This window comes from Somniosus microcephalus, chromosome 29 (genome assembly GCF_052327205.1).
Source record: "Somniosus microcephalus isolate GS21.2 chromosome 29, FLI_Smic_1.0, whole genome shotgun sequence".
NCBI lineage: Eukaryota > Metazoa > Chordata > Chondrichthyes > Squaliformes > Somniosidae > Somniosus > Somniosus microcephalus.
In genome coordinates, this window is record NC_141015.1 from 3,917,813 (window position 1) to 3,934,368 (window position 16,556).

Here is a 16,556-nt window from a genome sequence, read left to right on the forward strand (position 1 = left end):
AACACCTTTACACAACAGGGAACATCTTTATACAACAGGGAACACATTTACACAACAGGGAACACATCTACACAACAGGGAACATCTTTACACAAAAGGGAACACCTTTGCACGGCAGGGAACACATTTACACAACAGGAAACGCATCTACACAACAGGGAACACGTTTACACAGCAGGGAACGCATCTACACAACAGGGAACACCTATACACAGCAGGGAATACATTTACACAACAGGGAACACATTAAAACTACAGGGAAAACATTTACACAACAGGGAGAATCTTTACACAACAGGGAACACCTTTACACAACAGGGAACATCTTTGTACAACAGGGAACACATTTACACAACAGGGAACACATCTACACAACGGGGAACATCTTTACAAAACAGGGAACACCTTTACACAACAGGGAACACATTTAAAAAACAGGGAACGCATTTACACAACAGGGAACACCTTCACACAGCAGGGAACACATTTGCACAACAGGGAATACCTTTACACAATAGGGAACACATTTACACAGCATGGAATGCATTTACACAACAGGGAACACCTTTACACAACAGGGAACACTTTTACACAACAGGGAACGCATCTACATAACAGGGAACACCTTTACACAGCAGGGAACACATTTACACAACAGGGAACACCTTTGCACAGCAGGGAACATCTTTACACAACAGGGAACATCTTTACACAACAGGGAACACCTTTACACAAAAGGGAACACCTTTACACAGCAGGGAACACATTTACACAACAGGAAACGCATCTACACAACAGGGAACACGTTTACACAGCAGGGAACGCATCTACACAACAGGGAACACCTTTACACAGCAGGGAATACATTTACACAACAGGGAACACATTAAAACTACAGGGAACACATTTACACAACAGGGAGAATCATTACGCAACAGGGAGAATCTTTACACAATAAGGAACACATTTCCACAACAGGGAACACCTTTACACAACAGCGAACACATTTACACAACAAGGAAGACCTTTACACAATAGGGAACACATTTACACAACAGGGAACACCTTTGTGCCTCTCTATGGTTTCCTCAGTGTTATCGCTTTCAATACAATCTGGAGGCTGAAATTTGTCTCGCTAACACTTAGCACTGACAGGCATCGGAAGGTAAATATCACCCACAGCAAAGTGACGCAGCGGAAGCATGATGGTCCCAGAGATCGATGGATCGAAGCCATCTTCTGCTATTTACATTTTGATTTACACCAACGAGAAACATCTGTTGCAGCGCACTTATTTTTTTTTATCACACTTTATATTTTACTTGCATCAAGTTTACATAACAGAGAATATCTTTACACTACTGGAAACATATTTGCACACGAGGGAACGCCTTTACACAACAGAAAATATATTTACACAATAGAACAGCTTTACACAACAGAGAAAATCTTTACACAACAGAGAACATATTTACTCAACAGAGAAGATCTTTGCACAACTGGGAACGTCTTTACACAACAGAGAAGATCGTTAAACAACAGAGAATATCTTTACACAACAGGGCACACCTTTGCATAATAGGGAACACATTTACACAACAGAAAACATCTTCATACCAGTCCCTCCCTTCCTCTCAGTCTCTCTTTCCCTGTCTGTCTATCTCTCCCTCTGTCTTTCCCTCAGTCTCTGTCTCTCGCTCGTGTTACTCAGTCTGTTTGTCTGTCTCTCTCTGGTATCCTCAGTGTCTTTCTCTATCCCTCCCTTTGTGTGTCCTGAAAGCCCCTTGCTGGTTTTCTGTGTGTCATTGTGTGTGTGTCCCATTGTGGGTGGTGTAATACTGAGTGTCCTTGTGTAGCCAGGGTGAGCTTCCCAACACGTGTGTTGCTGTGTCCGAGATTACTGGGCTATTTGAGGGCAATGCTATCGCTTTCAATACAGTCTGGAGGCTGAAATTTCACAGCACTGACAGGCAGCTGTATTATGGATGGACAATCATGGAGGATTAAAGATTTTTTAACTACCATTTTTAATATTGCTTCTGACTGAGAACCCATTTATTAGTTGATGAAAGTATTCTGTCAATTGTAATTAAGATTTTTATTTGTTATAAAATCCTGTTGCATGGTCTCCCATAAATCAGTTCTGACCTGCAAGGGGTTAAAAATATCTCGGTTGCGATGGCCGGGACTCGAACCCGGGTCAACTGCTTTGGAAGGCAGCTATGCTCACCACTATACCACCATCGCTCACACAGGCCACATGTTATATTTACAGACTAACCACTTCTTTCGGATCTTCAGCGGGACAAATACGATATTTTGAATTCATTTTAATCAGAGCGTAAGCGCGATGCTGAGGCACTTTCCCTACAATTAACAATGGCCACTGTGAATAGTTATCTTGCTTAGACTGAGCCCTCACCCCATTTATTATTTTAAAGTCCTTTATGACTTAAAACAATAATCCACAAAAATGAATTGAAGATCAATTTTAAGGGAGAAACATAGAATATAGGCAGCAGGAGTAGGCCATTCGGCCCCTCGAGCCTGCTCCACCATTTAATGAGATCATGGCTGATCATCCAAATTCAGTACCCTGTCCCTGCTCCTCTCTTCTATGTTTCTATGATATTCATTCAGGCCGTTACACAACAGGGAACATCATTATACAACAGGGAACACATTTACACAACAGGGAACACATCTACACAACAGGGAACATCTTTACATAACAGGGAACACATTTACACATCAGGGAACACCTTTACACAACAGGGAACGCATTTATACAACAGGGAACACCTTTACACAACAGGGAACGCATTTACACAACAGGGAACACCTATACACAGCAGGGAATACATTTACACAACAGGGAACACATTAAAACTACAGGGAAAACATTTACACAACAGGGAGAATCTTTACACAACAGGGAACACCTTTACACAACAGGGAACATCTTTATACAACAGGGAACACATTTACACAACAGGGAACACATCTACACAACAGGGAACATCTTTACACAAAAGGGAACACCTTTGCACGGCAGGGAACACATTTACACAACAGGAAACGCATCTACACAACAGGGAACACGTTTACACAGCAGGGAACGCATCTACACAACAGGGAACACCTATACACAGCAGGGAATACATTTACACAACAGGGAACACATTAAAACTACAGGGAAAACATTTACACAACAGGGAGAATCTTTACACAACAGGGAACACCTTTACACAACAGGGAACATCTTTGTACAACAGGGAACACATTTACACAACAGGGAACACATCTACACAACGGGGAACATCTTTACAAAACAGGGAACACCTTTACACAACAGGGAACACATTTAAAAAACAGGGAACGCATTTACACAACAGGGAACACCTTCACACAGCAGGGAACACATTTGCACAACAGGGAACACCTTTACACAATAGGGAACACATTTACACAGCATGGAATGCATTTACACAACAGGGAACACCTTTACACAACAGGGAACATCTTTACACAACAGGGAACATCTTTACACAACAGGAAACGCATCTACACAACAGGGAACACGTTTACACAGCAGGGAACGCATCTACATAACAGGGAACACCTTTACACAGCAGGGAACACATTTACACAACAGGGAACACCTTTGCACAGCAGGGAACATCTTTACACAACAGGGAACATCTTTACACAACAGGGAACACCTTTACACAAAAGGGAACACCTTTACACAGCAGGGAACACATTTACACAACAGGAAACGCATCTACACAACAGGGAACACGTTTACACAGCAGGGAACGCATCTACACAACAGGGAACACCTTTACACAGCAGGGAATACATTTACACAACAGGGAACACATTAAAACTACAGGGAACACATTTACACAACAGGGAGAATCATTACGCAACAGGGAGAATCTTTACACAATAAGGAACACATTTCCACAACAGGGAACACCTTTACACAACAGCGAACACATTTACACAACAAGGAAGACCTTTACACAATAGGGAACACATTTACACAACAGGGAACACCTTTGTGCCTCTCTATGGTTTCCTCAGTGTTATCGCTTTCAATACAATCTGGAGGCTGAAATTTGTCTCGCTAACACTTAGCACTGACAGGCATCGGAAGATAAATATCACCCACAGCAAAGTGACGCAGCGGAAGCATGATGGTCCCAGAGATCGATGGATCGAAGCCATCTTCTGCTATTTACATTTTGATCTACACCAACGAGAAACATCTGTTGCAGCGCACTTATTTTTTTTTATCACACTTTATATTTTACTTGCATCAAGTTTACATAACAGAGAATATCTTTACACTACTGGAAACATATTTGCACACGAGGGAACGCCTTTACACAACAGAAAATATATTTACACAATAGAACAGCTTTACACAACAGAGAAAATCTTTACACAACAGAGAACATATTTACTCAACAGAGAAGATCTTTGCACAACTGGGAACGTCTTTACACAACAGAGAAGATCGTTAAACAACAGAGAATATCTTTACACAACAGGGCACACCTTTGCATAATAGGGAACACATTTACACAACAGAAAACATCTTCATACCAGTCCCTCCCTTCCTCTCAGTCTCTCTTTCCCTGTCTGTCTATCTCTCCCTCTGTCTTTCCCTCAGTCTCTGTCTCTCGCTCGTGTTACTCAGTCTGTTTGTCTGTCTCTCTCTGGTATCCTCAGTGTCTTTCTCTATCCCTCCCTTTGTGTGTCCTGAAAGCCCCTTGCTGGTTTTCTGTGTGTCATTGTGTGTGTGTCCCATTGTGGGTGGTGTAATACTGAGTGTCCTTGTGTAGCCAGGGTGAGCTTCCCAACACGTGTGTTGCTGTGTCCGAGATTACTGGGCTATTTGAGGGCAATGCTATCGCTTTCAATACAGTCTGGAGGCTGAAATTTCACAGCACTGACAGGCAGCTGTATTATGGATGGACAATCATGGAGGATTAAAGATTTTTTAACTACCATTTTTAATATTGCTTCTGACTGAGAACCCATTTATTAGTTGATGAAAGTATTCTGTCAATTGTAATTAAGATTTTTATTTGTTATAAAATCCTGTTGCATGGTCTCCCATAAATCAGTTCTGACCTGCAAGGGGTTAAAAATATCTCGGTTGCGATGGCCGGGACTCGAACCCGGGTCAACTGCTTTGGAAGGCAGCTATGCTCACCACTATACCACCATCGCTCACACAGGCCACATGTTATATTTACAGACTAACCACTTCTTTCGGATCTTCAGCGGGACAAATACGATATTTTGAATTCATTTTAATCAGAGCGTAAGCGCGATGCTGAGGCACTTTCCCTACAATTAACAATGGCCACTGTGAATAGTTATCTTGCTTAGACTGAGCCCTCACCCCATTTATTATTTTAAAGTCCTTTATGACTTAAAACAATAATCCACAAAAATGAATTGAAGATCAATTTTAAGGGAGAAACATAGAATATAGGCAGCAGGAGTAGGCCATTCGGCCCCTCGAGCCTGCTCCACCATTTAATGAGATCATGGCTGATCATCCAAATTCAGTACCCTGTCCCTGCTCCTCTCTTCTATGTTTCTATGATATTCATTCAGGCCGTTACACAACAGGGAACATCATTATACAACAGGGAACACATTTACACAACAGGGAACACATCTACACAACAGGGAACATCTTTACATAACAGGGAACACATTTACACATCAGGGAACACCTTTACACAACAGGGAACGCATTTATACAACAGGGAACACCTTTACACAACAGGGAACGCATTTACACAACAGGGAACACCTATACACAGCAGGGAATACATTTACACAACAGGGAACACATTAAAACTACAGGGAAAACATTTACACAACAGGGAGAATCTTTACACAACAGGGAACACCTTTACACAACAGGGAACATCTTTATACAACAGGGAACACATTTACACAACAGGGAACACATCTACACAACAGGGAACATCTTTACACAAAAGGGAACACCTTTGCACGGCAGGGAACACATTTACACAACAGGAAACGCATCTACACAACAGGGAACACGTTTACACAGCAGGGAACGCATCTACACAACAGGGAACACCTATACACAGCAGGGAATACATTTACACAACAGGGAACACATTAAAACTACAGGGAAAACATTTACACAACAGGGAGAATCTTTACACAACAGGGAACAACTTTACACAACAGGGAACATCTTTGTACAACAGGGAACACATTTACACAACAGGGAACACATCTACACAACGGGGAACATCTTTACAAAACAGGGAACACCTTTACACAACAGGGAACACATTTAAAAAACAGGGAACGCATTTACACAACAGGGAACACCTTCACACAGCAGGGAACACATTTGCACAACAGGGAACACCTTTACACAATAGGGAACACATTTACACAGCATGGAATGCATTTACACAACAGGGAACACCTTTACACAACAGGGAACACTTTTACACAACAGGGAACGCATCTACATAACAGGGAACACCTTTACACAGCAGGGAACACATTTACACAACAGGGAACACCTTTGCACAGCAGGGAACATCTTTACACAACAGGGAACATCTTTACACAACAGGGAACACCTTTACACAAAAGGGAACACCTTTACACAGCAGGGAACACATTTACACAACAGGAAACGCATCTACACAACAGGGAACACGTTTACACAGCAGGGAACGCATCTACACAACAGGGAACACCTTTACACAGCAGGGAATACATTTACACAACAGGGAACACATTAAAACTACAGGGAACACATTTACACAACAGGGAGAATCATTACGCAACAGGGAGAATCTTTACACAATAAGGAACACATTTCCACAACAGGGAACACCTTTACACAACAGCGAACACATTTACACAACAAGGAAGACCTTTACACAATAGGGAACACATTTACACAACAGGGAACACCTTTGTGCCTCTCTATGGTTTCCTCAGTGTTATCGCTTTCAATACAATCTGGAGGCTGAAATTTGTCTCGCTAACACTTAGCACTGACAGGCATCGGAAGGTAAATATCACCCACAGCAAAGTGACGCAGCGGAAGCATGATGGTCCCAGAGATCGATGGATCGAAGCCATCTTCTGCTATTTACATTTTGATTTACACCAACGAGAAACATCTGTTGCAGCGCACTTATTTTTTTTTATCACACTTTATATTTTACTTGCATCAAGTTTACATAACAGAGAATATCTTTACACTACTGGAAACATATTTGCACACGAGGGAACGCCTTTACACAACAGAAAATATATTTACACAACAGAACAGCTTTACACAACAGAGAAAATCTTTACACAACAGAAAACATATTTACTCAACAGAGAAGATCTTTGCACAACTGGGAACGTCTTTACACAACAGAGAAGATCGTTAAACAACAGAGAATATCTTTACACAACAGGGCACACCTTTGCATAATAGGGAACACATTTACACAACAGAAAACATCTTCATACCAGTCCCTCCCTTCCTCTCTTTCCCTGTCTGTCTATCTCTCCCTCTGTCTCTCTCGCAGTCTCTGTCTTTCCCTCAGTCTCTGTCTCTCGCTCGTGTTACTCAGTCTGTTTGTCTGTCTCTCTCTGGTATCCTCAGTGTCTTTCTCTATCCCTCCCTTTGTGTGTCCTGAAAGCCCCTTGCTGGTTTTCTGTGTGTCATTGTGTGTGTGTCCCATTGTGGGTGGTGTAATACTGAGTGTCCTTGTGTAGCCAGGGTGAGCTTCCCAACACGTGTGTTGCTGTGTCCGGGATTACTGGGCTATTTGAGGGCAATGCTATCGCTTTCAATACAGTCTGGAGGCTGAAATTTCACAGCACTGACAGGCAGCTGTATTATGGATGGACAATCATGGAGGATTAAAGATTTTTTAACTACCATTTTTAATATTGCTTCTGACTGAGAACCCATTAATTAGTTGATGAAAGTATTCTGTCAATTGTAATTAAGATTTTTATTTGTTATCAAATCCTGTTGCAAGGTCTCCCATAAATCAGTTCTGACCTGCAAGGGGTTAAAATTATCTCGGTTGCGATGGCCGGGAATCGAACCCGGGTCAACTGCTTGGAAGGCAGCTATGCTCACCACTATACCACCATCGCTCACATAAGCTGCATCTTATATTTACAGACTAACCACTTCTTTCGGATCTTCAGCGGGACAAATACGATATTTTGAATTCATTTTAATCAGAGCGTAAGCACGATGCTGAGGCACTTTCCCTACAATTAACAATGGCCACTGTGAATAGTTATCTTGCTTAGACGGAGCCCTCACCCCATTTATTATTTTAAAGTCCTTTATGACTTAAAACAATAATCCACAAAAATGAATTGAAGATCAATTTTAAGGGAGAAACATAGAATATAGGCAGCAGGAGTAGGCCATTCGGCCCCTCGAGCCTGCTCCACCATTTAATGAGATCATGGCTGATCATCCAAATTCAGTACCCTGTCCCTGCTCCTATCTTCTATGTTTCTATGATATTCGTTCAGGCCGTTACACAACAGGGAACATCATTATACAACAGGGAACACATTTACACAACAGGGAACACATCTACACAACAGGGAACATCTTTACATAACAGGGAACACATTTACACATCAGGGAACACCTTTACACAACAGGGAACGCATTTATACAACAGGGAACACCTTTACACAACAGGGAACACATGTACACAACAGGGAACACATTTCCACAACAGGGAGCAATTTTTCGCAACAGGGAACACAGTTACAAAATAGGTAACATCTTTATACAACAGGAAACATCTTTACACAACAAGGAACATATTTATACAACAGGGAACACCTTTACGCAACAGGGAACACCTTTACACAACAGGGAAGACATTTACACAATAGAGAACACATCTACACAACAGGGAACACCTTAACACAACAGGGAACACATCTACACAACAGGGAACATATTTACACAACAGGGAACACATCGACACAACAGGGGACATGTTTACATAACAGGGAACATCTTTACACAACAGGGGACACGTTTACACAACAGGGGACAACTTTTCACAACACGAAGCACCATCATACCATTCTCACCCTTCCTCAAAGTCGCCTCTGTCTCTCTCTCCCTCTGTCTCTCCCGCAGTCTCCGACTTTCCCTCAGTCTCTTCCTCGTGTTACTCAGTTTGTTTGTCTGTCTCTCTCTGGTTTCCTCAGTGTCATCGCTTTCAATGCAGTCTGGAGGCTGAAATTTGTCTCCCAACACTTAGCACTGACAGGCAGCTGGAGATGACTTGCACCCAGTAGCAGAGTGGCGCAGCGGAAGCGTGCTGGGCCTATAACCCAGAAGTCGATGGATCGAAGCCATCTTCTGCTATTTACATTCTGATTTACACCAACAAAAAAGATCTGTTGCTGATCACATCGCGCTTATTTTTATTACACTTTACTTACATCAACTGCCTACCTGCAATAAACACTAAAACCTGCGACACAATTTTCAAATCATTTTATTCGCACCAACATAAGCTGCAACTGCTGCAAACAGGCAGCAGCCTCGACTTTCCCCTTTCAACACATTCCTGCAGCACCGCCTCTCCACCACCAGATGGTGCTCTTGGCCACAGTGAAACCCTGGCACAAGGTCACAGTGAGGAGACGGACAGTGACACAGAACACCTTTACACAACAGGGAACACCTTTACACAACAGGGAACATCTTTATACAACAGGGAACACATTTACACAACAGGGAACATCTTTATACAACAGGGAACACATTTACACAACAGGGAACACCTTTACACAACAGGGAACACCTTTACACAACAGGGAACATCTTTACACAACAGGGAACACATTTACACAACAGGGAACACATCTACACAACAGGGAACATCTTTACACAACAGGGAACACCTTTACACAACAGGGAACACATTTATAAAAAAGGGAACGCATTTACACAACAGGGAACACCTTCACACAGCAGGGAACACATTTACACAACAGGGAACACCTTTACACAATAGGGAACACATTTACACAGCATGGAACGCATTTACACAACAGGGAGCACCTTTACACAACAGGGAACATCTTTACACAACAGGGGACACCTTTACACAAAAGGGAACACCTTTACAAAGCAGGGAACACATTTACACAACAGGAAACGCATCTACACAACAGGGAATACCTTTACACAGCAGGGAACATCTTTACGCAACAGGGAACACCTTTACACAGCAGGGAACGCATCTACACAACAGGAAACGCATCTACACAACAGGGAACACGTTTACACAGCAGGGAACGCATCTACACAACAGGAAACGCATCTACACAACAGGGAACACGTTTACACAACAGGGAACACATTAAAACAACAGGGAACGCATTTACACAACAGGGAGAATCTTTACACGACAGGGAGAATCTTTACACAATAATGAACACATTTCCACAACAGGGAACACATTTACACAACAGGGAACACCTTTACACATTAGGGAACACATTTACACAACAGGGAACACCTTTGTGCCTCTCTATGGTTTCCTCAGTGTTATCGCTTCCAATAGGCTGAAATTTGTCTCACTAACACTTAGCACTGACAGGCATCTGAAGATAGATTTTACCCACAGCAGAGTGGCGCACCGGAAGCGTGATGGGCCCATAACCCGGAAGTCGATGGATCGAATCCATCTTCTGCTATTTACATTTTGATTTACACCAACGAGAAAGATCTGTTGCAGCGCACTTATTTTTTTATCACACTTTATATTTTACTTACATCAAGTTTACATAACAGAGAACATCTTTACACTACTGGAAACATATTTGCACACGAGGGAACGCCTTTACACAACAGAAAATATATTTACACAACAGAACAGCTTTACACAACAGAGAAAATCTTTACACAACAGAGAACATATTTACCCAACAGAGAACATCTTTGCACAACTGGGAACGTCTTTACACAACAGAGAAGATCGTTAAACAACAGAGAATATCTTTACACAACAGGGCACATCTTTACACAACAGGAAACATCTTCATACCAGTCCCTCCCTTCCTCTCAGTCTCTCTTTCCCTGTCTGTCTATCTCTCCCTCTGTCTCTCTCGCAGTCTCTGTCTTTCCCTCAGTCTCTGTCTCTCCCTCGTGTTACTCAGTCTGTTTGTTTGTCTCTCTCTGGTATCCTCAGTGTCTTTCTCTGTCCCTCCCTTTGGGTGTCCTGAAAGCCCCTTGCTGGTTTTCTGTGTGTCATTGTGTGTCTGTTCCATTGTGGGTGGTGTGATACTGAGTGTCCTTGTGTAGCCAGGGTGAGCTTCCCAACAGGTGTGTGTTGCTGTGTCCGGGATTCTGGGCTATTTGAGGGCAATGCTATCGCTTTCAATACAGTCTGGAGGCTGAAATAACACAGCACTGACAGGCAGCTGTATTATGGATGGACAATCAAAGTTTTTTTAACTACCATTTTTAATATTGCTTCTGACTGAGAAACCATTTTAATAGTTGATGAAAGTATTCTGTCAAATGTAATTAAGATTTTTATTTGTTATAAAATCCTGTTGCAAGGTCTCCCATAAATCAGTTCTGACCTGCGAGGGGTTAAAAATATTCCGGTTTCGATGGCCGGGAATCGAACCCGGGTCGACTGCTTGGAAGGCAGCTATGCTCACCACTATACCACCATCGCTCACACAAACTCTATTTAATATTTACAGACTAACCACTTCTTTCGGATCTTAAGTGGGACAAATACGATATTTTGAATTCATTTTAATCAGAGCGTAAGCACGATGCTGAGGCACTTTCCCTACAATTAACAATGGCCACTGTGAATAGTTATCTTGCTTGAACTGAGCCCTCACCCCATTTATTATTTTAAAGTCCTTTATGACTTAAAAAAATAATGCACAAAAATGAATTGAAGATCAATTTTAAGGGAGAAACATAGAATATAGGAGCAGGAGTAGGCCATTCGGCCCCTTGAGCCTGCTCCACCACTTAATGAGATCATGGCTGATCATCCAAATTCAGTACCCTATCCCTGCTCCTCTCTTCTATGTTTCTATGTTATTCATTCAGGCCGTTGCACAACAGGGAACATCATTATACAACAGGGAACACATTTACACAACAGGGAACACATCTACACAACAGGGAACATCTTTACACAACAGGGAACATCTTTACACAACAGGAAACATCTTTACACAATAAGGAACATATGTATACAACAGGGAACATCTTTACGCAACAGGGAACAACTTTACACAACAGGGAACACCTTTACACAACAGGGAACATGCTTAAACAACAGGGAACACCTTTGCACAACAGGGAACATCTTTATACAACAGGGAGCATCTTTATACAACAGGGAACATCTTTACACAGCAGGGAACAACTTAACACAACAGGGAACACCTTTACACAACAGAGAACACCTTAACACAACAGGGAACACCTTTACACAACAGAGAACATCTTTATACGACAGGGAATACATTTACATAACAGAGAACAGCTTTACACAACAGGGAACACATTTACACAACAGAGAACACCTTGACACAACAGGGAACACCTTTACACAACAGGGAACATCTTTATACAGCAGGGAACATCTTTATACAAAAGGGAACATCTTTATACAACAGGGAACACCGTTACAGAACAGGGAACACCTTTACACAACAGGGAACACATGAACGCAACAGGGAACGCATTTACACAACAGGGAACAACTTTACACAACTGGTAACACCTTTGTACAACAGGGAACACATGAACACAACAGGGAACGCATTTACACAACAGGGAACAACTTTACACAACAGGGAACAACCTAACAATACAGGGAACAACTTTACACAACAGGGAACAACTTTACACAACTGGTAACACCATTGTACAACAGGGAACACATGAGCACAACAGGGAACGCATTTACACAACAGGGAAAATCTTTACACAACAGGGAACATCATTACACAAAAGGGAACACATTTACACAATAGAGAACACATCTGCACAACAGGGAACATCTTTACACAACAGGGAACAACTTTATACAACAGGGAACACCTTTACACAACAGGGAGCACCTTTACACAACAGGGAACACATTTATACAACAGGGAACACCTTTACACAACAGGGAACACCTTTACACAACAGGGAACACCTTAACACAACAGGGAACACATTTATACAACAGGGAACACCTTAACACAACAGGGAGCACCTTTACACAACAGGGAGCACATTAACACAACAGGGAACACCTTAACTCAACAGCGAATACCTTAACACAACAGGGAACACCTTTACACAACAGGGAACACATCTACACAACAGGGAACACCTTTACACAACAGGGAACACCTTTGTACAACAGGGAACACTTTTATACAACAGCGAACATCTTTACACAACAGGGAACATGGTTACACAACAGGGAACACCTTTGTACAACAGGGAACACCTTTGTACAACAGGGAACACTTTTATACAACAGCGAACAACTTTACACAACAGGGAACATGTTTACACAACAGGGAACATGTTTACACAACAGGGAACACCTTTGTACAACAGGGAACACCTTTACACCACAGGGAACATGTTTAAACAACAGGGAACACCTTTACATAAGAACATAAGAACATAAGAAATAGGAGCAGGAGTAGGCCAATCGGCCCCTCGAGCCTGCTCCACCATTCAATAAGATCATGGCTGATCTGATCCTAACCGCCAATCCACTATCACAGAACCATCTCCTGAATCTAACAGAATTAGACACATGAAATAGGAGCAGGAGCAGGCTACACGGCCCCTGGGCCCGCTCCGCTACCCACAGGGCCATGACCGATCCGAACCTAGAATCATGTCCAAATTCCTGCCCGCTCCCCATAACCCTTTATTCCCTTTACTTCTAGGAAACTGTCTATTTCTGTTTTAAATTTATGTAATGATGTAGCTTCTACAGCATTTTGGGGCAGCATATTCCATGGACCTACCACCCTCTGAGTGAAGTAGTTCCTCCTCATCTCAGTTTTGAAAGAGCAGCCCCTTATTCTAAGACTATGCCCCCTAGTTCTAGTTTCGCCCATCATCGGGAACATCCTCCCCGCATCCACCTGATCCAACCCCTTCACAATCTTATATGTTTCAATAAGATCGCCTCTCATTCTTCGGAACTCAAATGAGTAGAGTCCCAATCTACTCAACCTCTCCTCATATGTCCATCCCCTCATTCCTGGGATTAACCGAGTGAACCTTCTTTGTACTGACTCGAGAGCAAGTATGTCTTTTCTTAAGTATGGACACCAAAACTGTATGCAATATTCCAGGTGCGGTCTCACCAATAACTTGTACAACTGAAGCAATACCTCCTTATTTTTATATTCTATCTCCCTAGCAATGAAAGCCAACATTCCATTGGCCTTCTTAATCATTTGCTGCACCTGCATACTAACCTTTTGAGTTTCGTGCACCAGGACCCCCAGATCCCTTTGTACTTCAGTACTTTCCAGTTTCTTGCCATTAAGATAATTTCGCGAGTCCAGGGAGTTTTGGAATATTATTAACAATGCATCCACAATCCCTACCGCCACTTCCCTCAAGACCCTAGGATGTAAGCCATCCAGTCCAGGTGATTTATCCGCCATGAGTCCCATTATTTTACCGAGTACCACTTCCTTAGTGATTTTGATCGTGTTTAGCTCCTCCCCCCCCATAGCCCCCTGTTTGTCCAGTGTTGGGATATTCTTAGTGTCCTCTACTGTAAAGCCTGATGCAAAATATTCGCAACAGGGAACAACTTTACACAACAGGGAACATCTTTGCACAACAGGGAACATATTAACACAACAGGGAACACATGAACACAACAGGGAACTCATTTACACAACAGGGAACACCTTTACACAATAGGGAACACATTTACACAACAGGGAATTCATTTACACAACAGGGAAGACCTTTATACAAAAGGGAACACATTTACACAACAGGGAGCGTATTTACACAACAGGGAACACCTTTACACAACAGGGAACACATTTACACAACAGGGGACACGTTTACACAACAGTGAACACATTTACACAACAGGGGACACGTTTACACAACAGGGAACACATTTACACAACAGGGATCATCTTTTTACAACACGAAGCACCATCATACCATTCTCACCCTTCCTCAAAGTCTCCGTTACCCTGCCTGTCTCTCTCTCCCTCTGTCTCTCCCGCAGTCTCTGACTTTCCCTCAGTCTCTTCCTCGTGTTACTCAGTTTGTTTGTCTGTCTCTCTCTCTGGTTTCCTCAGTGTCATCGCTTTCAATACAGTCTGGAGGCTGAAATTTGTCTCGCTAACACACAGCACTGACAGGCAGCTGGAGATGACTTGTACCCAGTAGCAGAGTGGCGCAGCGGAAGCGTGCTGGGCCCATAACCCAGAGGTCGATGGATCGAAACCATCCTCTGCTATTTACGTTATGATTTACACCAACAAGAAAGATCTGTTGCTGCCCACGATCACATCGCACTTATTTTTTATTATACTTTACTTACATCAACTGCCTACCTGCAATAAACACAAAAAACAATTTTCAAATCACTTTTATTCGCACCAACATAAGCTGCAAATGCTGCAAACAGGCAGCAGGCTCGACTTTCCCCTTTCAACACATTCCTGCAGCGCCGCCTCTCGACCACCAGATGGTGCTCTTGGCCACAGTGAAACCCTGGCACAAGGTCACAGTGAGGAGACGGACAGTGACACAGAACACCTTTACACAACAGGGAACATCTTAACACAACAGGGAACATCTTTATACAACAGGGAACATCTTTACACAACAGGGAACATCTTTATACAACAGGGAACACCTTTGTACAACAGGGAACACCTTTATACAACAGGGAACACCTTTACACAACAGGGAACACCTTTATACAACAGGGAACACCTTTACACAACAGGGAACACCTTTATACAACAGGGAACACCTTTGTACAACAGGGAACACCTTTATACAACAGGGAACACCTTTGTACAACAGGGAACACCTTTACACAACAGGGAACACCTTTACACAACAGGGAACATCTTAACACAACAGGGAACACCTTTATACAACAGGGAACACCTTTGTACAACAGGGAGCACCTTTATACAACAGGGAGCACCTTTATACAACAGGGAACACCTTTGTACAACAGGGAACACCTTTGTACAACAGGGAACACCTTTACACAACAGGGAACACCTTTACACAACAGGGAACATCTTAACACAACAGGGAACACCTTTATACAACAGGGAACACCTTTGTACAACAGGGAACACCTTTATACAACAGGGAACACCTTTACACAACAGGGAACACCTCTACACAATAGGGAACACCTTTGTACAACAGGGAACACATGAACACAACAGGGTTCATGTTTTCACTATCCCCTCTGACC

At 42.6% G+C, this 16,556-nt stretch overlaps 4 non-coding genes across 4 annotated transcripts; all 4 read right to left on the minus strand.

Annotated features, from left to right (window-relative positions):
* Window positions 1-2,174: 2,174 nt before the first annotated feature.
* trnag-ucc (transfer RNA glycine (anticodon UCC)) lies at window positions 2,175-2,247 on the minus strand. The gene has a single exon. It is a non-coding gene; the product is annotated as a tRNA-Gly (tRNA).
* Window positions 2,248-5,171: 2,924 nt separating this feature from the next.
* On the minus strand, window positions 5,172-5,244 carry trnag-ucc (transfer RNA glycine (anticodon UCC)). The gene has a single exon. It is a non-coding gene; the product is annotated as a tRNA-Gly (tRNA).
* A 2,874-nt stretch (window positions 5,245-8,118) lies between these two features.
* trnag-ucc (transfer RNA glycine (anticodon UCC)) lies at window positions 8,119-8,190 on the minus strand. Its single transcript has one exon. It is a non-coding gene; the product is annotated as a tRNA-Gly (tRNA).
* A 3,509-nt stretch (window positions 8,191-11,699) lies between these two features.
* On the minus strand, window positions 11,700-11,771 carry trnag-ucc (transfer RNA glycine (anticodon UCC)). Its single transcript has one exon. It is a non-coding gene; the product is annotated as a tRNA-Gly (tRNA).
* Between the last annotated feature and the right edge of the window lie 4,785 nt (window positions 11,772-16,556).